The 22,509-nt window shown below is 40.0% G+C and overlaps 1 protein-coding gene across 1 annotated transcript in view; it reads left to right on the top strand.

Annotated features, from left to right (window-relative positions):
* The first annotated feature begins 517 nt into the window (after positions 1 to 517).
* INO80 (INO80 complex ATPase subunit) overlaps positions 518 to 22,509 on the top strand; it is a 107,647-nt gene continuing 85,655 nt past the window's right edge. The window contains exon 1 of the mRNA XM_075192542.1: positions 518 to 681. The gene's annotated coding sequence lies outside the window, so the exon portion shown is untranslated. The remainder of the gene's footprint in view (positions 682 to 22,509) is intronic.

Below are 22,509 nucleotides of genomic sequence, written 5' to 3'. Positions count from 1 at the left end.
AAAGATACAGCGATCTAACCGTGGCAATCTCGTACCAGCACGTTAATACAAAAAAATCATGAAACGTTGAGTTACAGACAGCGGCCAGGAATGGACGCTGTTATTTGGGTGTCACTGTCACAGCAGTGAGCGCATGCGCACACAGCGACTATTGGGATAATTGCTTGTACGGTCATATGCCATTTTTTGCTTTAAGACATATCAATTACCAAGGTGAAAGTGATACGTCACCATGAAATCTCGTGATATCTCTTCCGATAGTTGCTTCATCACTGTAGTGACGTCACCATACCCGTTCCGCCATCTCCTACACTCAGGCAGGCTCGCTCAATCGAGGCGCCTAACGCGTCGATACAGACACCCAACAAACTAGGGTTAAAATAATGTGTTTAGAAGTAACAACCACACACTTGGCTATATATCAGCTCCCACTACACCCCGCTGTGGTCTATCGGTCTTTCAAAAGCCGTCTGGTCTTGGGAGCCGATGAGAAGGAAAGATCATGCTCGATTGTTTTAGCCTGGGTAATGGCGCCGCTCCCCCCCGCCATGGCTCCCTGTCTCCCTGCTCTCTCAGTGAGGGAGAGTGGCCGTTGCCTGCAGGAGCCGACGAGGCCAGGGCCGCTCCTAGCAAGCCCCGACATCCAGCCGCCCGAACCGGCCCCGGGGGAGGAGACCTGAGGTGAGGCCTTGGGGGCAGCGGGAGGAGCCAAGGCGGCTCTTAGTGCCATGAAATACCGGCGGCCTCTAAACACAGCACCCGCTGCGTCATAGAGGCCCGACCTAGTATTAGGGAATTGGGAGGAAGGAGAAACTAGGCACATTGGCCGTGGAACGGGTGGATGTAGGCCGCAGAGGCGGCTGGGAAATGGGTTAGAAGGGTCTCTGGTAGAAATCCTGAGAAGGGGGGCCCAAGTGGGTGGAGAAGTCAGTGAATAGAGGAGGGGGTTCATTCATTCTGCCCTCCTGAAGTCCTAGTAGTCGTCAGCGTTAATTAGTGATAATGCGGTCTATTAGGCCATTATAAATATACATATTCTAGAATGCTCACTGTTTTTTTTACATTGGAATATAAATCGTTAATACTGACTTTGACAAAGTTGCTTTAAACGAAGTTTGTACTGGTTCATAATTGTATATTTTACTCCCTTTCTGGCTGAATTCAGTTAAAATAAAGTGGAATTTGCTCTCCAACAATGTACAGAACACAAGGGGAATTAATTTGTCAGTTAATAGAGGCTGCCATCAGAGCCGTAACTTAGAATTCTAGCGCCTGGGGTGAGAAAGACAAATGCCGCCCCCCCCCCCAGCCCTAAATTTTAACCAAATGAACCTAAAATATTCCTAAACTGCGCCCCCCTTCAGCGTTGCGCACTGGGACGTCGCCCCTATCGCACAGCCCTAGTTACGGCCCTGGCTGCCATGTTACATGCCTATTTGGAACCATAGAACTGCTTTCATTGCAACAATGATTCTTTGGTTGACAATGGAATGACTTCCTTAAATTATCTTAATTTCATTAGTTTTAGTCTGGGTCCACACATCATCATCAGTTATTTATATAGTGCCACTCAGGGGCGGATTGGGAACTTAAAGTGGGCCTGGAAAAAAATTATTGAAGTGGCCTCATATGGGTGGGACCAAAATAACTGTAGGTGGGACCAACACAAAAGTATGTGGGATTTAGAACTACTGGAATTTGCTTGTAGTAACATTTAGGAAAACCTAGATTTGATGACTTTACACACAGTGGGTCATCTCTAAAGCAAGTCAGGGCAAATTCTGCCAGTCCTGTGTCATAAAATTACATGAATCCTTTTATATTATCTGCGACTGGTTTATGCCTCCGTGCTCCAACTTGTTTAGTTGCCTACTAACAAATCCTTCCGAAACATACCTGACTTTGTTCAATAAGTTTAACTATTACGAAACATGGTGGCACAATCGTATTTGATCAGTCTGCCAGAGCAGCATATGAGACCTCACGCACTGCTGTTTCCCTGACGTCATGAGATGCAAACTACCAGTTAAATCTCTCTCTCTCTCTCTCTCTCTCTCTCTCTCTCTCTCTCTCTCTCTCTCTCTCTCTCTCTCTCTCTCTCTCTCTCTCTCTCTCTCTCTCTCTCTCTCTCTCTCTCTCTCTCTCATTAATAATAATCTTTATAATAAATGGCTGTGATCATCACAAACGTGAAATAGCATCTGCAAGAAAACACTTCTTTTGCAACAAATGTGTATGAGCCCTAAATGTGCCCAGTGAGTGGGGGTGGTTTGAATTAACAGTTTAGGGAGAGTTGACAGACAATGACATAAGTAAAGGAGAAAGCTATTAAAGTGTTAGCTGGTGATATACAAAGTGCAAAGGAGGCAGGATTAATGATGTCAGTGCAATGGGGGCTGGCCATATGTTCAACAAAGTGATCAGAGAATGGGACCAGTGCAAGGTAGGAGGTAATGGAATCAATGTGAGAACCATTAAAGTATCACCAGAGCTGGAATAAGGCTCTGGGGGGCTGGGGCACTTAAGACAGGGGGGGGGGGGGGTTGTCATTTTAGATACATTTTAGACAAATACACACGCAAAATTGTGTGCACTACTGTTAGATACACGCAGCTCTGCCTTCACGAGTAATACCTCCCAACAGTCTGTCCTGCTCTCTCCTACCTGTTCTTGTCACCTTCACCATCTGTGGCTGCTGGTTTCTTTAAATAAGTTGCTGCTTGTCTGGATCCTGGAATGCTGGAGGCCCCATTTAAAAAAAAAAATAATGGGTACATGAAATTTAGAAAATGCCAACGAGCCCCAGCATTAAATCAATAGCATGCATATTAAATAATTACTCCTCCCTCCAGCCTCAATATTAAAATAGTACTCACATTTGATAAATAGATATATTTTCCTCCAACCAACCCTGACAATAAATTAATAGTATACACATTTAATAAGTAGACCTACTTCCCTCCAATCAATCCCAGCAAAAAAATAATAGCATTGACGTTTAATATTACCATTTCCCACAACCATCCCCAGCATTAAATAATTCATATTCGCATTTAGTAAATAACTCCTCCCCAAACTCAGTGCCACATTCAATTAATAGCCCCATATCACACTAGCTTTAAATTAAAGGTACCACTATCCCATCTTAATTTAATAGGCCCCACTATTTAATGAAATAGCCCACACATAAATTAAATTACCCCACCATCACCCCACAAATAAAATAGCAAACATTAAGAAATTAGCCCCCACCTAAACGCCACCATTAAACTAATAGCCTACCTTCCACTGATGTGTTATTAAGATAGCCCTCCTCCCTTCCCTCATCACACATTATAGCAACATACCCCCCCCTTTCCTTCACAATTTATAGTAGCCCCCCTGTCCTTCACACTCCCTATAGTTTAGTATAGGCAGCCCCCCACCTTCCTCTAGCCCCACCTTCCTCTAGTATAGTATATATGCAGCCCCCCCACCTTCTTCTAGTATGGTATATAGGCAGTCCCCCCACCACCACCACCTCCCTCTAGTATAGTATATAGGCAGCCCCCCCCTCACTTACCTTCAGTTGTTCTGGCCAGCGTCTCTCCTCCCGCGCAACCCCCTGCTACCCCCCCCCCCCCCCCCCCGGCCGATAGCAGCGATGCACTTGATGTTGATAGTTTTAAGCTTCATTTTGGTAATTTTCAAAGCAACCAATATATTTAAAAAGACATTTTGTAGTTGTATGGTTTTTGTAAAAAAATAATCAAAATATTTGTGTGAATGGCATCTCAAGATGTCATTTCATAATCATTAGTTATTTTATCATGTTGACATTGCAAACATCTTGAAATACCATTCATACTGAATTTCATGAAAACATCTTTTGGAATGATACCTATTAATTGAAAACAATCCTCAGCAAAATCATTATTTTAAAATGTATAAAGTGAAATGCAATGTAACATTTTTTTGGGTGTGATTTACAGCCTGTCTCTATAACCCGTAAGGTACATGCTATAGCAGTTTGTTACTATTGTGACATAACAATTGCATGCACTCAGATAAAAACTCTGCTACTCTCACCATTAGTTACTTGGTGCAGAATCACTTCTCCTTTAAGAGGTGACTCGAAACCTTCAATAGAAAAAAAAATTACTTTGTTGCAAATGTGACCTACTACTATCTGTGAAAAGTTTAAGCTGTGGAAGTGGGGAAAGTGTGTGTGAAAAAAAGAATCAAACACCTAAGCTGCTAGGCGTTGGGCAACGTTTTCAAAGCCTAGCAATGACTAATATCCCCAACAGAGGTTTAAGCTTCCCACAACTGTGCTAATGTCATGTTGGTCAATTTGGAAATTTACTAGTGAATTGGCACATGGCCCATAATGCATGTATTGAATCATTAGAAGCAGATTGGACAGGACAGATCCTGTTTGCCAATGACTTCAATTGTCTGTGTGTACAGTTGTTAAGCTGGGTACACACTACACTGTTTTCGTCCAATAATCGGCTCAAACAGCCGACATACGACCACTCGTTCAAAAGTCGGGTCAGTGTGTGCAGTGACACGATGGTCGAAAGTCTGCCCAAATGGACGATTATCGCCTCATTTGGTTGGTCGTACCGTTTAATATTTTCGTTCCAATCTCGTTTCCGCTGTGTAGTGTGTATAAACTTCCGACCGATCCACAAAAGTGAGTATGAAATTGCTGTCATTGCTCACGACAACATGGCTGTAAAAAGTTGCTAAAGGGACGTCCGCTCTTCCCTTTATCGTCCTAAACAAGGCTAGTGTGTATGCAGTCCATGGACCGAGCGATCGGAACATTGATCGCATGTAAAATCGCTCGGCATAAAAAGTTGGTCGAAATTTCTGTAATGTGTACACAGCTTTAGCTATCAGGTTGTTTGAGGCCTTTACATGAAAAAGATACAGTTGATAATAAATATCAGCTGAGTAAAGTAGTATGTGAGGCACTCCTGTCTAAAAAGACTATCACTATAAAATCAACTTTATTGATAATTGTTATTAAAAAGAATGTTGTTTAAATATCCAAATGTCGTATAAATCGGCGAATATAAAAGATAGAAGTGAAAAAGATTGAAATGTGGTGTTTAAAGGATTAAAAGTGACCCATAGGGAGATACGGTTGTCCTTGGTAAGTAACCCCCCCCCCCCCCAAATCGTCCCCGGTACAATTAAGTTCTGGATCCGCCCCTGCTGCCGACCCATGCGTACAGCTTCCAGAGAGACAGAGGAGACTCCTAGACAGCAGTGCTGTATGCAGGTAAGTGTGTGGGGAGGGGGGGTTATCTTCTTAATGTAATAAGGGAGGGGTGGTGGATTTGTATTAATATAATGAAGCAAGGGGTGGTAGAGGTGATTTGTCATACTGTGATGGAAGAAGGGGTTATCTTTTAAAGTAATGAGGGAAGTTTTTTTTATGTAATTAGGGAAGGGGGGGGTGTCTTAATCTAATGAGGGAAGTGGGGGATTTGTTTTACTGTAATGAGGAGAGGGGGGTTTTGTCTTACTGTAATGAGGGAAGAAGGGGTTGTTTTAAAGTAATGAGGGAAGGGGAGTGGTTTTTTTCTTCTTAATGTAACAAGAGGTGACCTATAAATTTAATGGTGGACTGTGGGTGGGGACTAAGTTTGGGGAGAAGGAGGGCTATTTATTAAATGTGAATATGAATTATTTAATGCTGGGAATGGGTTATATTTATTAAACGTAAATGCTATTAATTTATTGCTGGGCCTGGAGGGAGTGAAATAGGTCTACTAGTTAATTGTGTATGCTGTTAATTTAATGTCAGGGCTGGTTGGAGAGAAAAGATCTATTTATCAAATACGAATACTTTAATATATTTTAATGTTGGGGTCTCATTATTAAATGTGGGTGCTTGATTTAACGCTGGGGGTGGTTGAAGTTTTCTAAATTAAATTTACCTACGTACATAATATTACTTATATAGCATTGTCATATCGCCCAACACTGTACACCGAGGATTGTGATGCAAACCAATTACATACAATTAAATGAAACAAAAGGTTAAGATGGCCCTACCTAAATAATCTTACATAAGAGGTGTGGGGAATACTTGGTATAAGGTAATGGAATACCAATTGTACTTGGTGGGGAAAGTGCACTATCCATCAATATTAAAACGACCATTGGTGACTGGCAGTTTTGTGCATCTACCGCTGGTGTGGTACGTTTAAAAAGAGGAGAAACAGTGGCAGGTGGAAACATGAAACATGAACTCATTATTGCAAAAATCTTGAAACAGCTGCTTGCAACCATGCTTGTCCATCACCAATTTTAAGTGCACCTTCTTCCTGTCCTGGAACTGGAGAAGACTTTTGTTTTAATGCTGCACAAGCACTTTTGTGATAATCTGTCCATTTGGTGTAGCTGTGTGCACTGTTTTTTTGTTTAGCATCATTCTCACTGCTGGAAACAGAGCCAGGACACTTTTTCCCTCATGTTTCATGTCTGCTGCCACACAGGAGTCAGTAGAGATTACCAGAGGAGATAGAGAATTGACAACTGCATTGCCTAATGTAATAATAACATGACTGCAATCCACATGGAATAGGACACATTTATCATTCGCAGAATGGTCCACAATGTACACTGGAAATGATATTTTACAGAATTAGATTACTTTATAATCCACAGTTGTAAATCCGGGTCCACACAGTAGTTAGTGTATGTATAATACACGGAAGGACACATAATTTACAACAGCTTCCTCCCATTCTTCTGATGCTGTACTGCCCGAGAGGCAGGTTGTACCTGCACTCTGGTTTTGTCAGATGGTTGCTTGGTTAAGTAAGGCAAGAATTTTTTTTCTGGTGTTCTCTATGATACCCCTTTCTCACCAAAATCCTAGGTCAGACACAGTATTATGAACATGGTTTCAAACCGTGTTTCATCTCTTCACACTGCACTTTGGTCACCTGTCACACTGGACCACGTCTGCCCTGCATTATCAAGTTGAGTCATTAAACGTGGACAACAGAGGCTCATATAGATGATGTAGCAGAGGTTTTTATAGACGCATCATAAAAAGAGGACAGTGACTGCATTGCTTTAATCATGGCCAACGAGAGGTCTGAGCCGCTACTGTGCGGTATGGAGTTCCTGTATTATTGTGAATTCCTTATGTTTCTGGATGCAAAGTTGCTGCTTGTTGTATTTTACATAATGAGAGCAGTTTATTCCAGAGTGGAATATAGAGGAGCCTGAACTGCCTGACAGGTAAATGCAGTCATAAAATAATTAGTAAATAGAAATGGCGCTTTTGATTAACAATGCTCTCTAAATCGCAACAATAAATCAAGAAGATTATCTTCATACATAAAACAGAAAAACATCCACATACATAACCAAAGGTTATTCGTTATCTTCCTAATACAAATCCCCCATGTCTAACATAAGAGATCCCATTTGCAAAAAATATTTGAATGGCGTAATAAACAAAATACCATAAAATGAACATCAAAGTCCACAAGATACAGTTCAAAAGGGCTTCTGCTTCAAGTAATAATATTAATCCTCAAATAGTTCCTCTTGATTATAAACACGTCGATCCATTCATGTGGATTATATATGTGGAAAAAACAGACATCCGAAAAGATCTCATAGTGCAACTTGTATCAGACAATATGTAAGCAAAGACAATCCACACCCCTTGTTCGCCAGTGGGATATTACATCTACCATGCAGCACCATGTGATGAAGAATATTATATATCCCCTTTTGGGTGTACACTTACACAAACAAATGAATGAATCGCTTATGATGTCATATGATGATTCACTTATATTTGTCTGGGATCGGTATTTTCTCCATTGTAGGTTCCAATATAAAAGAGAGAATCTCTCATGTGTAAAACCGTACAAACTTTTACTAAACAACAAACAGCAGCCTCAATTCAACATAAAACACATAAAAGCCAGGATTGCTTAATCAGGGTGGATAGAAATACGAGGAGATATAATAATTATTATATCTCCACGGCAGCTTTTAAGGGCTCGTTCTTAGCCTTTCTGAGAGAATATAATTACTCGAGCTGCACATCATTATAGCGCCATTTGGGGATATAAATTTTGTTCCTTATTATAGCTGGTACCTTATATTTGATATCCGTCTATATAAGAGGATTGTAATTATCCGATAGGCACTTTATTGTAGTGCTAATTGGATATTTCACTTATCGTATTTCTATCATTTCAAATTGTTGTTTGAGAGGCATATTACTGTTGCACTATTTACGTGGAATTGACTTAATTAATGAAGATATTGGTGGGACTTTGCAATACTTTGCATTTTAATCACTTGTCACTATTTTATTCTTATTTTTCTTTTTAAGTTATTTCGCTCATATTTTTCCAAAGATTTTAACGATGCCAATAAAAGTTATGTTTTAAGTAAGTATAATAGGGAGTGCCTCTGAATACACTGCTTTCTCTTTCCTCCTTGTTGTATGAATTGACCTCAGTGTAGGGAGCACCCTCTGATGAGAGCTTTTTCTCTCTTCGGATATTCATTTGAAAAAATATTTTGAGTGCTTACATTACGATACCTGGTGCGGTTTTTCTATTGTTTTGCAGTAAAGTTTAGGTTATACTCTCCTGGGGAAAATGTGCAAACCAAATGTTTTCAGGAGAGTGACACTTTTTTTTCAGTGGCAGCCAAATAAATTTCCCAATAGATTGATTTTGCAAAGAGTACACTAAATTTTATAGGAGAATTTCCTGGGGAAATGCCTTTTTATATATCGGCATACAGCAATGTAATTACTTGATCAACATTTCCAAGTTACCCGTGTATTATTTGTTTAGTCAGTAGATTCTGGACCTTTTGTGGCACCTTTTTATAAATAAAATATAATAATAATATTCAGTACATTGCAGGGGAATGTTCACCTTCATATGATATCTTTTACTAAGTTGCTTGATCATTCTGGCTTCCTTCTGTGGTTTTAGCCATGTATTTGTTATTAGACCGAGTTGTTTCTTTTTCTTGCCCTGACATATTTACTGTGCTCTCAGCCTTGCCTTGCAATTGTATCTAAAGAATGGTTTGTTTTTCAAAAAGGGGTACTATTTTAGTTACCTCTTTCTTCATTCTGTTAATCTTTTCAGCCTAATATCAGGGACATATTTATGTGAATGCGATGGAGAGGGCATATTAATCTGTATTCTAGTCATTCGGACATCTCTGTGGTCATTGCTTTTTTGAGAAGCCAGAAAAGGTGATAGATATTTATTTTTAAAGATAGGGGAAAAATATTTAGCAGACATTAAAGTTGAATATAAAACTGTTATAAGTTTAGGGTGAGGGATGGCACATAATTTCTTAACTGACTTGTTGCCTCTGAGACAGATCATCTCTGTTTACTGGCCTGGCGGGTATTCAAAGCCTAAAATAATTTCCCCTGGCCTACACCCTTGTTTAGCCTAGGAGATGCTCTGATAAGTTGAGCATTTAGCATGATAAACAGTCCAACATGCATGTTAATCAGAAACTTTATCCACTGCCCCATGCTTTGCATCAGTACTTTGTTCTATGACAGAGTGTCTTACTGGCCTAGAGGGCTGGCAATAAAGTAAGGAGTGCTACCCAGTAAGTAATATACCAAATAGGCTTTTTGGCTATCCCTCAGAAGGGATTATTTTTTTCTTGGGTTTTGAAAAGGCTCTAGTTAACAAGAGAACCTGATTCTGAGGTGACTTTTCCTCCTTAGAGCACACTGCCATGTTTTAGTCTATCCCTCTTGCCAAGACATTATCATCATAGTTTATTTCTAAGGCTCCACAGAATCTGTACAACCAACAAAATTTTAATATGAATTTACAAGTAAGGGACAAAAAAAAGCAATAAAATCAGTAAAAAATCAGTACAAGATAGGACAATGGAGAAATCAACTCGATTAGATGACCCATCTAGAACAAAGGTCACTAAGATATGGCGATAGGAGGTAGATAGGGCTAAGGTTGTGAAGGACAGGAAAGCAAATGGAGTCAATAGGGATGGAGGGAAGCGACTGGAAGAGGTGCGAGGAGGGAGTTGTTTAGGATGGGGCAGGGTAGTAAATGGAAACGAGGGTAGGATGGAGAGGTAGGGGCAGGTGGAGCATGAGGACTGGAGTGGCTTGAAATTTGCCTTTACAAGCCATCGCCGCTTTAATTTTCCACTGCAAAGTCGCCAATTCCTGACTACTTGCAGAAAATAGAACTTGATACATTAATCCCTTAGAGTCGTTTACACAAAGCTGAAGCTGATTTGGGATGTTGTATGCCTACTAGTGCCCACCTGTTTTATTTCTAGAAAGTGCTTGAATTTGTCGGAGGAGATGACATCTGTGGTGTTGCTACTGTTTACATTAGCCTGGAACCAATTTACAGGACTTATTTCTCTGCAACTTTTGTAGGAATGCACATTTATTAGTGTACTTTGACCAATGTAGTAAAAACCTTTGAAAAAAGCATGCAAAAGTGAAGGAAATCAGGCTTGTTTTCATGAGCCGAAAAAGCTTTTGTCACATTTTAGCAGACTTGCAAGGTTGGTAACACATTCACAGTACTGCAGAATGAATGTTTTATTGACTTTTGTTGGATTCTGAGTCCATGTGCCCTAAGTTTTTCTATTCCCAACTCAAAGGTTCTAAGCATATTGGGATTAAACTGGGGAGCCACAATGCCTTAAAGGAGTCCTCAACATAACCTTTCGCCATGGTGCCTAACTAACTAAGTTGTGGCATGCATGAAACAGGATATTTGTCCTTCTCTGAGAACTGGTGTGCTTGGTGGAGAAGGCTCTGTGCTCTGACTTCCAACACCAGAGCATCTAGCTGACATCCCAGAATGCTGCGTGAGCGGGCCAACATTCTGGATCGCCAAATTTAAACTTGCTTAGTTGGGGAACTGTTCACAGATTAGTTACACACACCGTCCAAAATGGCAATAATGAGAGTGGTGAGGAAGGGAGTGAATGAGTTTAAAGAGTGGGTGAGCGCATAGGCTGGGTACACACTACTGGAACATTCTGATGATACGATAGTTTAAGCAATTTTGCCAACGACAGGGAGAAAAAAAAAGTCCCAATAAGTATGGTGATCGATGTGTACACACTATACACGATTTACATTCAGATTTGTGCTCTCCATCTCTCATAACAGTCTGCTGAAAAGTCTAGGACTCTGTTAAAACCAACGGTGGGAAAAGTGACAAAGCTGGCTAGCTGTTAGGGTGACTTGTACTCTACAGGCAAATACTGGGTTGGTTCGTCCCCAGCGCTGTCTGGGCTAATGTTTGCTAGCTCAATATACCTGGGAGCTGCTGTGTGACTAATGCTGGCTAGCTCAGTGTTACTGGGAGCCTTCTGCTGCCTGGTCCCTGCAAGAGCTGGGAGCTGTGAATTACCTGTCCCTGTCCCCACATACTGGTCCATATCTACCTGCCCCTGTTCCCACATATCTGCCCCTGTCTCCGCTTACTGGTCCTTATCTACTTGCACCTGTCCCCAGGGGCAAGTGGATATGATGCACTCATTAGGAGCAATGATGTGGGCCACAGTGAGTGTTTGAGGTTTATTTATGCATTGTATGATGTTTATTTGTAATGCATCATATGTGGTTTTTTTTCTGGTATGAAGACATACAGTGGGAAGAAAAAGTATGTGAACCCTTTAAAAATACCTGTATTTCTGCATAAATTGGTCATGAAATGTGATCTGATCATCTAAGTAACAAGAATAGGTAAAGAGTCTGCTTAAACTAATAACACACAAATTACAGCACTTTTCTTGTCAGTATTGAATACATCTTTGTAACATTCAAAGTATACAGTCATGGCCAAAAGTTTTGAGAATGACACAAGTATTGGTTTTAACAAAGTTTGCTGCTTCAGTGTTTTTAGACATTTTTGTCAGATGTTGCTATGGTAAACTGAAGTAAACTTACAAGCATTTCATAAGTGTCAAATGCTTTTATAGACAATTACATTAAGTTTATGCAAAGAGTCTGAAATGCGGCCTTGCATGCTGTCAATCAACTTCTGGGCCACATGCTGACTGACGGCCGCCCATTCTTGCCTAATCAATGCTTGGAGTTAGTCATAATTTGTGGGTTTTTGTTTGCCCACCCGCCTCTTAAGGATTGACCACAAGTTCTCAATGGGATTAAGATCTGGTGAGTTTCCTGGCCATGGACCCAGAATTTCAATGTTTTGATCCCCGAGCCACTTGGTTATCACTTTTGCCTTAAGGCAAGGTGCTCTATCATGCTGGAAAAGGCATTGTTTGTCACGAAACTGTTCTTGGATGGTTGGGAGAAGTTGCTCTTGGAGGATGTTTTGGTACCATTCTTTATTCATGGCTGTGTTCTTAGGCATAATTGTGATTCAGCCCACTCCCTTGGCTGAGAAGCAACCCCACACATAAATGGTCTCGGGGTGCTTTACTGTTGGCATGACACAGGACTGATGGTAGCGCTCACCTTTCCTTCTCCGGACAAGTGTTTTTCCAGATGCCCCAAACACTCTGAAAGGATATTCATCAGAGAAAATGACTTTACCCCAGTCCTCAGCAGTCCAATCCCTGTACCTTTTGCAGAATATCAGTCTGTCCCTGATGTTTTTCCTGGAGAGAAGTGGCTTCTTTGCTGGCCTTCTTGACACCAGGTCGTCATCCAAAAGTCTCACTGTGCATGCAGATGCACTCACACCTGCCTGCTGCCATTCCTGAGCAAGCTCTGCACTGGTGGTGCCCCTATCCCACAGTTGAATCAGCTTTAGGATAAGGTCCTGGTGCTTGCTGGACGTTCTTGGGTGCCCTGAAGCCTTCTTCACAACTATTGAACCTCTCTCCTTGAAGTTCTTGATGATCTGATAAATGGTTGATTTAGGTGCAATCTTACTAGCAGCAATATCCTTGCCTGTGAAGCCCTTTTTGTGCAAAGCAATGATGACTGCACGTGCTTCCTTGCAGGTAATCATGGTTTAACAGAGGAAGAACAATGATTTCAAGCACCACCCTCCTTTTAACGCTTCCAGCCTGTTATTCTAACTCAATCAGCATAACAGAGTGATCTCCAGCCTTGTCCTGGTCAACACTCTCGCCTGTGTTAACGAGAGAATCACTGACCTGATGTCAGCTGGTTCTTTTGTGTCAGGGCTGAAATGCAGTGAAAATGTTGTTTTTGGGATGAAGTTCATTGTCATGGAAAAGAGGGACTTTGAAATTAATTGCAATTCATCTGATTCACTCCATGACATTCTGGTGTATATGCAAATTTCCATCATAAAAACTGAGTCAGCAGGCTTTGTGAAAAATATTTGTCTCATTCTCAATCTTTGGCCATGACTGTATGTTAGAAAGGTATGTGAACCCTTAGGCTAATGATTTCTAAGAAAAAAAAAAGCTAATTGGCATCAGAAGTTAGCTAACCTAGAGTCCAATCAGTGAGACAAGATTGGATGTGTTTGTTAGAGATTTTTTGCCCTCACAAATTTGAAGTTTGCTATTCACAGGAAGCATTGCCTGATGTGAGTTAAGTCTTGAGCAAACAAGATCTCTGGAGATTGAAGATTAAGAATTGTTGACTTGCATAAAGCTGGAAGGGGTTGCAAAAGTATCTCTAAAAGCCATCTTGTTCATCAATCCAAGGTAAGACAAATTTTCTATATTCTCCATAGGAGCGGCAGTCCTGCAAAGATGACTGCAAGAGCAGAGCATATAATGTTTAAGAATAATCCTAAAGTGTTAGATAAAGACTTACAGAAATCTCTGCAACTTGCAAACATACCTGTTCACAAGCCTACAATACGTAGAACAATGAACAATGGTGTTCATGGCAGGATACCACAGAAGAAGGCACTGCTTTTCAGAATAAATATTGCAGCACTTTTGAAGTATGCTATAGAGCATCTGGATATTACAAAGCGCTACTGGCTATGTTCTGTGGACAGATGGAGTGAACCTTAAGTTGTTTGGAAGGAACACCCAAAACTATGTGAGGGGAAGAAAGGCACAGCACACCAACATAAAAACTTCTTCCCAACTGTAAAGTATAGTGGATGGATCATCATGGTTTGGGGCTGCTTGATGCCTCAGGGCCTTGTCAGTTTGCTCTTATTGGCAGAAAAATTACTTCCAAAGGTTATAAAGACGTTTTGTAAGAGAATGTAAGGCTATCTGTCCTTCAATTGAAGCTCAACAGAAGTTTGGTTATGTAACAGGATAATGACCCAAAAACAAGTAAATCAACAACTGATTGGCTTTAACAGAAGTAAATTAGACTTCTGGAGTGGCCCAGTTAATGTCCTGACCTCAAGCCGATTGAGATGTTGTGGCATGACCTGAAGAAAGTAGTACACCAGACATACCAAAAATATTGCAGACCTAAAATCGTTTTGTAAGGAGGAATGGTCCAAAATTCCTCCTGACCATTGTGCAAGTCTGATCCGCAGTGACAGTAAACGTTTGGTTAAGGTTATTGCTGCCAAAGGAGATGTGACCAGATGGGATTACTTCGCCACTCAGTCTGTAGAGGGGAAAGAGGAACGGAGGGATATCTTTCCTGCACAGTTTATTTTGGTTTTCTTCTCACCGACCGCTACTGATCACTCTTACTGGTGTCACCTTGCCATCTGAAATTTATGATAATGAGATAAATTTTTTGAACTTCACAATTTTGAAAACCCCAGAATGAAAACTTACCATGGATGTCTACCGTAAGAAGATGGCTACGAACAGTCTAATACACTTTACCAGCTCCCACTGTCCCTCAGCCATTAAAGGAGTCCCTAAAGGGGAATTGTTAAGGATGAAGCGTAACTGTTCTAAAGAAGAAACTTATCAAAAAAGATCTACAGAACTGAAAGAAAGTTTACATCATAAAGTATGCAGCCGGGAAATTATCCGTAGAGCTGAGAGAGCCATTAATAATAGGGACAGGGAAACTTTGATCTATCCCTTTCAATAACTTGAATCAAGAGACTCCAAAGTACGCCTAGTGGGAACATTCTGTGCTGAATGAAAGGACATCACGGAGATATTTCAGAAACATTGGGATATCTTAATGATGGATGAGGATTTGAAGAATGTCTTGGATAAAAATGTTTCCATAATCTAGAGAGGGCTAAAAATTTGAAAGACCATCTGGTACATAGTTTTCTTTCTCTGGAAATAAGACAAGACATTTGGAAGGAAGACCATCTGGATTTTATAAGTGTGGACGTTGCAAAGAGTGCCAATACATGGTACAAGTTAAAGAATATACGGATAAATACTCCAAAGTTTGGAGTATTAATGGATTTCTGAACTGTGAGATTCCTAGAGTCATTTATTGTCTCACATGCCTATGTAAAATGAATTACGTAGGCATGATGAGTAGACCGTTTTAAAAACGTGTACTGGAACACGTCGGAAACATAAGAAATGCAGAAAAAGATAAGGAGAACTTCAAACAGATTACTACTGTAGCCAAACACTTTTTAAGATGTCATATGGGTGATCCTAGATCCCTTAAAGCGTATGCAATGGAATTGGTCAATATGGGCATTAGTGGGGGTGACCTACAGTTAGTAAGTAAAAAAAACCACAGCACTGAAACTGGTATACACTCTGGATATATAAATTTGTGGAAAGGATAAAGTACAAATAAAATCTTTATTAATACACAATGTTATGATAAACCCATGAAATAATAGATGTTCTTAACATCAGTGCACTGATATATCGATATATTAATACTAAAATCTCCTGTACAAACACATAAGTAATCGTACAGGTGAATGTTGCAACTGTAACAAATGCGCACAATATAATAATTACCCCTATAACAGGAAATGACTGTAAAGTGTAATATAGCCCAATATATAGGCTCCAGCACACACACCCTGCACAACACCAATTGAATCTCGCTCGGGTGCTGACTTATGGGACATATACCACCTCCTCTGCTCTAAGCAGCAACGTGTGGACTCCGTAAATCGATAGCAGTGTTCCTTATGAGCTCATATACATAACCATTACTATCCTCTGAAGAAGTCACCGTGAGTGATGAAACGCGTTAGAAAGGAGTATTCTATCTATTTGTTTCTATCCGGATCCCTAATGTTTATTTGTCTGGACCTTTTATTCACCAAAGTTCCGAGATTGGATGGCAATTAATAATCGGAGGTGTGGTATCCGGCTGCCGCTTAATGGAGGTGGGCGGCTGACCCTAGGAACAGCGCATACAGCTAGCTCGGATTACCCTGTCTTGAAAACTTTGGTTTGAATCCATTTTTACAATCGGGATACTGAACATATTTACATTAGATTTCCGGAACTACAGGAGCAGACCGATCGGTGGACTCTAGCCGTTACAAGAGAAGTGGGTGATTAACCCTAAGGACGGCGACAACAATAATCGGATAACGGACTTCCATTTCATTCTGTATGGTACTGTGAGTATTGGGCATTTACCTGCATAGCCGACTGTCTGTCTCCTACATGCAAGATTTTACAGAGTGGTATATTGGAGCGGGTATACTACAATAATAGAACTACTTACGTTTTTATATGTGCACTTATTTATTTTTATTCTTTTTATTTTTTTTACCAAAAATGGATGTATCAATATATATTGAGCACCAAGACATTTATATATATGAGCTCATAATAAGGAACACTGGTATCGATTTACGGAGTCCACTCATTGCAGCTTAGAGCAGAGGAGGTGGTATATGTCCCATAAGTCAACACCACTGAGCGAGATTCAATTGGTGTTGTGCAGGATATGTGTGCTGGAGCCTATATATTGGACTATATTACACTATACAGTCATTTCTTGTTATAGGGGTATTTATTATATTGTGCACATTTGTTACAGTTGCAACATTCACCTGTAAGATTACTTATGTGTTTGTACAGGAGATTTTAGTATTAATATATCGATATATCAGTGCACTGATGTTAAGAACATCTATTATTTCATGGGTTTATCATAATATTGTGTATTAATAAAGATTTTATTTGTACTTTTATCCTTTCCACAAATTTATATATCCAGAGTGTATACCAGTTTCAGCGCTTTGGTTTTTTACTTCTTTGTGCAATCTTGGGATCTTACCAATCCTTCACAGCTGTGTTTCTGGCCTTTAACTATTTATATCTTTTAGCGCCACAATTTTTAGAGATTTTGTGACTTACAGTTAGAACTTATGAAAAGGGAAACCAGAAAGATATTCTTGATGGGGAGTCTTACACCATTTGGTCTTAATGATCATAATAATTTTATGGTGTTTCTATAGGAAGTCATTAGTTATGATGTATCATTCATTTTATAAATAATAATATGTATGTGTCAATTTTATTGCACATGTATTTTTTATAAAATGATATTCATTGTTTGGATCAGAAATTCATGTGATAAATTAATAAATATAATAAAAATTAATATGGAAATATATAAAGAATAAACAAATTAGTGTTTTTTTCCCATGGCTAAAAGAGATATATATAGTTAATATCACTATTATTTCACTTTATTTATTTAGCATTATAATACGTTCCTTGAATCTTTCTTATCACTCAACATAATTGTCTTCATTGACATTGTAATTCACTTTATACACACATTTTTCACTAATTTATGCAACAATTCATATTTTATTTTTCACTTGCTCATTTTCAGTGGTATATTTTAGTCATATATATATATATATATATATATATATATATATATATATATATATATATATATATATATATTGAAATATCATTGTTTCTATGGGAGTTTATATATTTGTTATAGTTTGTTTTCTTTATATTATATACTTACCTTTTAAGAATCTGTGTGAAATATATATTGATTGCTTCACTATGCTGACCAAACAATGATGCATAACATTCACTCGCTTATATTGTCCATAATAGAGCCTGATTGTAAACAAATAAATTTTATACAAGGAAAATAACTCAGGCGGGATTTGACATCTGATTGTTAGTTCAGCCAATCTTATGAATGATGACGTGACCAGAGAGCTCTGGTGCTCTAGTGAATGGTCAGTCCTACCATCACATGATCCAATGAGGGATTGTTACTAACAAACATCTCCAAGCAGGGGTGAATAATAATGAAGGAGGCGTGTCTAAGGACTATAAAAACCGGCAAATTCTACCCTTCGGTTAGTCTTGATAAAGTCACTAACGAAACGCGTGTCGGCAGGATGCCACATTCGCTACTCCCACTCTCTATATATGTTTAAAATATATTCCTCTTGTAGTCTGATGTGAATCATGATCAGTATTTAGTGTTTGTGTGGACGCAGTTAGTGTGAATGGGCTTACTTGTATGAATGTGTCCCTACTAAATACAGAATCTATGAAGGGGTGTGTGTAGGAGGAATCCCCAAATAAGAAAAGGGCAGTGAATGATATTATACTCCTAATTTTGGGTGATTCTTAAACACTGCAGCAAAATAGCTGGCTATCCTTATTGATACAAAGTGAGGGATTTGCTTAATCAGCATTCCTATCACTTGTAAGTGGAGGATCTATTGGGGTGGATATAACCCCTTATTGTTGTAGATAAATCTAAGCCAATGTATATTAGGACGTAGCAATCCCCTTATAAGAAAGAAAAAGCAAGCGTCTATACTAACCATTGGGAGACTCGGTAGTCCAGTATAGGGTATTTTCCTTATATGATTGTATATAAAATCTTTATACAGTATAAAATGAAACTCACGGAAACACTAATTGAATATTTAAACATTAAATGGAATATATTATATTTATTCTAAACACCATTTTACATAATTTTGCAGAGGATTATTAGTTTATTATTGAATTTCAGGGAGTGCAAACGTGGTTAGCAGCATTTTAACAGTTGTTGAACACTTTGGAAGTCAAATTCATCTTATCATCTTTTTTAATATTTCGCTAGGTGATTTCACTGACAAAAACAGGAACTTTTCAGTATATTTGAATGAATATCAATAAAGCTGTAATGCATATTTTATGTAATTGAATGTAAAAGTCCTGGGGGTAAATGTATGAACATGCGGGTTCTTCAACACCCGCGTGTTCGGTGATTAAATTTCAAGCGGCGCTGCATTGTAAAGGGAAACTTACCTTTACAATGCAGCGCCGCTTGAAATTTAATCGCTGAACACGCGGGTGTTGAAGAACCCGCATGTTCATACATTTACCCCCTGGTGTGCCCCTAGTTGACACATATTTTCTTTTTCCTCTCCCATTCTTCATGAAGTATACTAATGTGAGGGCGCCCCCCTAAGTATTAGTCTATGATTTATTTTTGGATCGTGATAGAAATTAGGGGTTTTTGACTATACCCAATGCGGTATGTAATCTTTTCTGTCACCTTGCCACCAGACACTTGCCGACTGCGAATGCCAACTGCGCACTAGTTGTAGGAGATTTCAGCTGCCACCACTGGGCTTCTTTGCGGCGTCCAGAACCGCATACTTCTGGGGTAGCTATTATAGTTGCTGCATTGCCTACTTTGTTGTGTGCTGACTGGTACCTCCTGACCGCTTACTATGGATCAGATTTGCTGGGTATCTGGCAGAGCAATGACACTGGGTTCAACACAGGACAGCTGGGGAATGGGTTAGAGTGTAAGCTCTTGTATTTTAGTCAGAGAATACAGCAGGTAATAGTCGCAGGCAGATTCTTCAAGCAGTGATGGTTTATTACTGACAAATGTCCTGACAAGGACATTTACAAACCAGTTTGTGGTACTGGTGATCATCCAGAAGTCAGATGGAAAATGATACATTACATGGTCAAACAGTGCTCCTTTTGTACACATTCTGACATACATGTTAGCAGGGGGTAACACTGCCCTTTGAACCTAGTTGGCTCCGCAAAGAGCGATATATTACATCAGAAATTTTAGTACCAGGGTGCAATATGTTTTCCAAACTTGGATTTAAATGCAATGCAAAGTTAACACCAATCTGATATTTTCTAAAACTTGCTGGTTGCATTATTCAGACCAGTTCTAAGACACAAGATAAAAACTACACATGAAAGAAAGGTAACGACCTCCTGCGGTGCATTTAGGCTAAAGCAAGCGTTTGTCACTTCACATGAAAAAGGTCTAATTTGCCTTACTGAGGATTTCCGCTTGAAGCTACACAACAGATTTCCTCAAGCAAATCCCTGGCATAATATATTAGAAATCAATACATTTTCTATAATGAAATGAAATATATATAAAAAATCAATACATTTGAAATGATATAAATAGGCACACTGCAATAATAATTTAAATTTATTTATACAGTAAGTTATTTATAAGTGATCCAGCCACAGGTGGGGTCAATCAGTTATTAAATCCAAGGGTTCACATACTTTTTCCACCCTGCACTTTGAATGTTTACACAGTGCGTTCAATAAAGACATCAAAATGTGTAATTGTTTGTGTGTTATTGTTTAAGCAGACAGTATTAGACTTAGATGAAGATCAGATCACATTTAATGTCCAATTTGTGCAGAAATCCAGGTAATTCCAAATGGTTCACATACTTCTTCTTGCCACTGTATGTTTAGAAGCACATATCTCACAGCTAAGCCTGTGGTTAAATATATTGTACTTACTAGTGGATAAGGTCCATGATAGAAATATAGGAGTGCAGAACACAAACTTATTTTAGTTAAATATACTCTTTCTGCAAAATACATGTTTTGCATGTATTATCTCAAAGGGGACATATGCAATCTTTCTGGTGTATGCATTTAGCATGTGTGGATATATAACAGATTTGTTTTTTTTTATATTTATTTCAAAATCACCTTCAGTGACAGCTTGAATATTTGACAGCCTTTGTTGTCTTTTCCCATCTGTGATGCCAATTCATGCATAATATGATGAATGAGTATACCTTGTAAGGCTACTTCCATGAGCGCTCCTGTCCATGGCATTTTCTAATACAAACGTTCATTTGCTTCACAAGTATTTGCTTCATTTGTTTAAGAATCCCTTTTAGGTGAATAGAGAGGTGTTTTAGGAGTTTCAAAATACTTCTAATGCACTCAAAAAAACAATAATGCTCATGTGGATATAGTGAGCTCTGAAGAATGTATAAATTGCCTGATTTAACAAGTGTTGAGCTAGATTGAGAACCTCGAGAGAGCAAATAGAGTCCAAAATGTGTGTGATTAATAAAGAAAAATCACCTCTTGGTATGGGGCTACAAAGATTTATTATGTTGTGTTACCTTGCAGAGCTTACAACATTTTCACCAAATGTGATTTTAGACCAATTTGGGACCAAATTGTCATATGTATCTTACACAATAAACCGGTCTGCACAGTGAAATCCTCAGTGGATTTGATAAAGTAGGTAAGAAGATGGTTGATCACCACATTCAGTTTTTACAGGTAACCATTGGCCAACAAGATTGCATGGGGCCAATGCTAACGGATCATTTGGTTCAACCTCCGAACAATCCGATCCGTCCAGTTTGGTCAGTTTGGCTTTTTTGTTTGCCCAATATTGTATTTGTGTAATTTTTTATGTATTTATGGGGCATTCAATGAAAAGTGGATCTTGAGAGAAATATTTCTGGAATGTTTGATGTTGTCTACTCGTAAACTACCACATCACATGTATGAGGTAGTAGCTATGCAGTTAAGGAAGGGAATTGGGTATGGCAGTGGTTCCCAAACTTTTGCAGTTCGCGGCACCCTTAGAGTCTCCAAATTTTTTCAAGGCACCCCTCCAAAATAATTATTGAGCAGTCCTGTTTTAGAAGTAGTTGGGTCCAAAAAATGTAATAAGTATTTAGGTCAGGACAGAAATACTTATTTAGTTGTATGCAAAAATGCCCTCTCTGCATCCAGACACTCTGCCCTCAGGCACTCTGCCCCCTCTGCATCCAGACACACTTCCCCCTCTGCATCCAGACACACTGCCCTCTCTCACACTGCCCCCTCTGCCCTCTGTCACGCTGTCCCCCCCTCCTCTGCTCTGTCACGCTGTCTCCCCTCCTCTGCTCTGTCACGCTGTCCCCCCTCCTCTGCCCTCTCTCACGATGTCCCCCTCCTCTGCCCTCTCTCACGGTGTCCCCCCTCCTCTGCCCTCTCTCACGATGTCCCCCCTCCTCTGCCCTCTCTCACGATGTCCCCCCTCCTCTGCCCTCTGTGTCCCCCTCCACTGCCCCTCTCACGCTGTGTCCCCCTCTCACGCTGTGTCCCCCTCTCACGCTGTGTCCCCCTCTCACGCTGTGTCCCCCTCTCACGCTGTGTCCCCCTCTCACGCTGTGTCCCCCTCTCACGCTGTGTCCCCCTCTCACGCTGTGTCCCCCTCTCACGCTGTGTCCCCCTCTCACGCTGTGCGCCCCTCTCACGCTGTGCCCCCCCCTCCACTGCCCCTCTCACGATGTCACCCTCCTCTGCCCTGCTGTCTGCCCCGCTGTCTGCCCCGCTGTCTGCCCCTCTGTCATCCTCCTCTGCCCCTCTGTCATCCTCCTCTGCCCCTCTGTCATCCTCCTCTGCCCC

This window comes from Mixophyes fleayi, chromosome 12 (assembly GCF_038048845.1).
Source record: "Mixophyes fleayi isolate aMixFle1 chromosome 12, aMixFle1.hap1, whole genome shotgun sequence".
Taxonomy (NCBI): domain Eukaryota; kingdom Metazoa; phylum Chordata; class Amphibia; order Anura; family Limnodynastidae; genus Mixophyes; species Mixophyes fleayi.
This window is presented reverse-complemented; position numbering and strand designations above follow the sequence as displayed.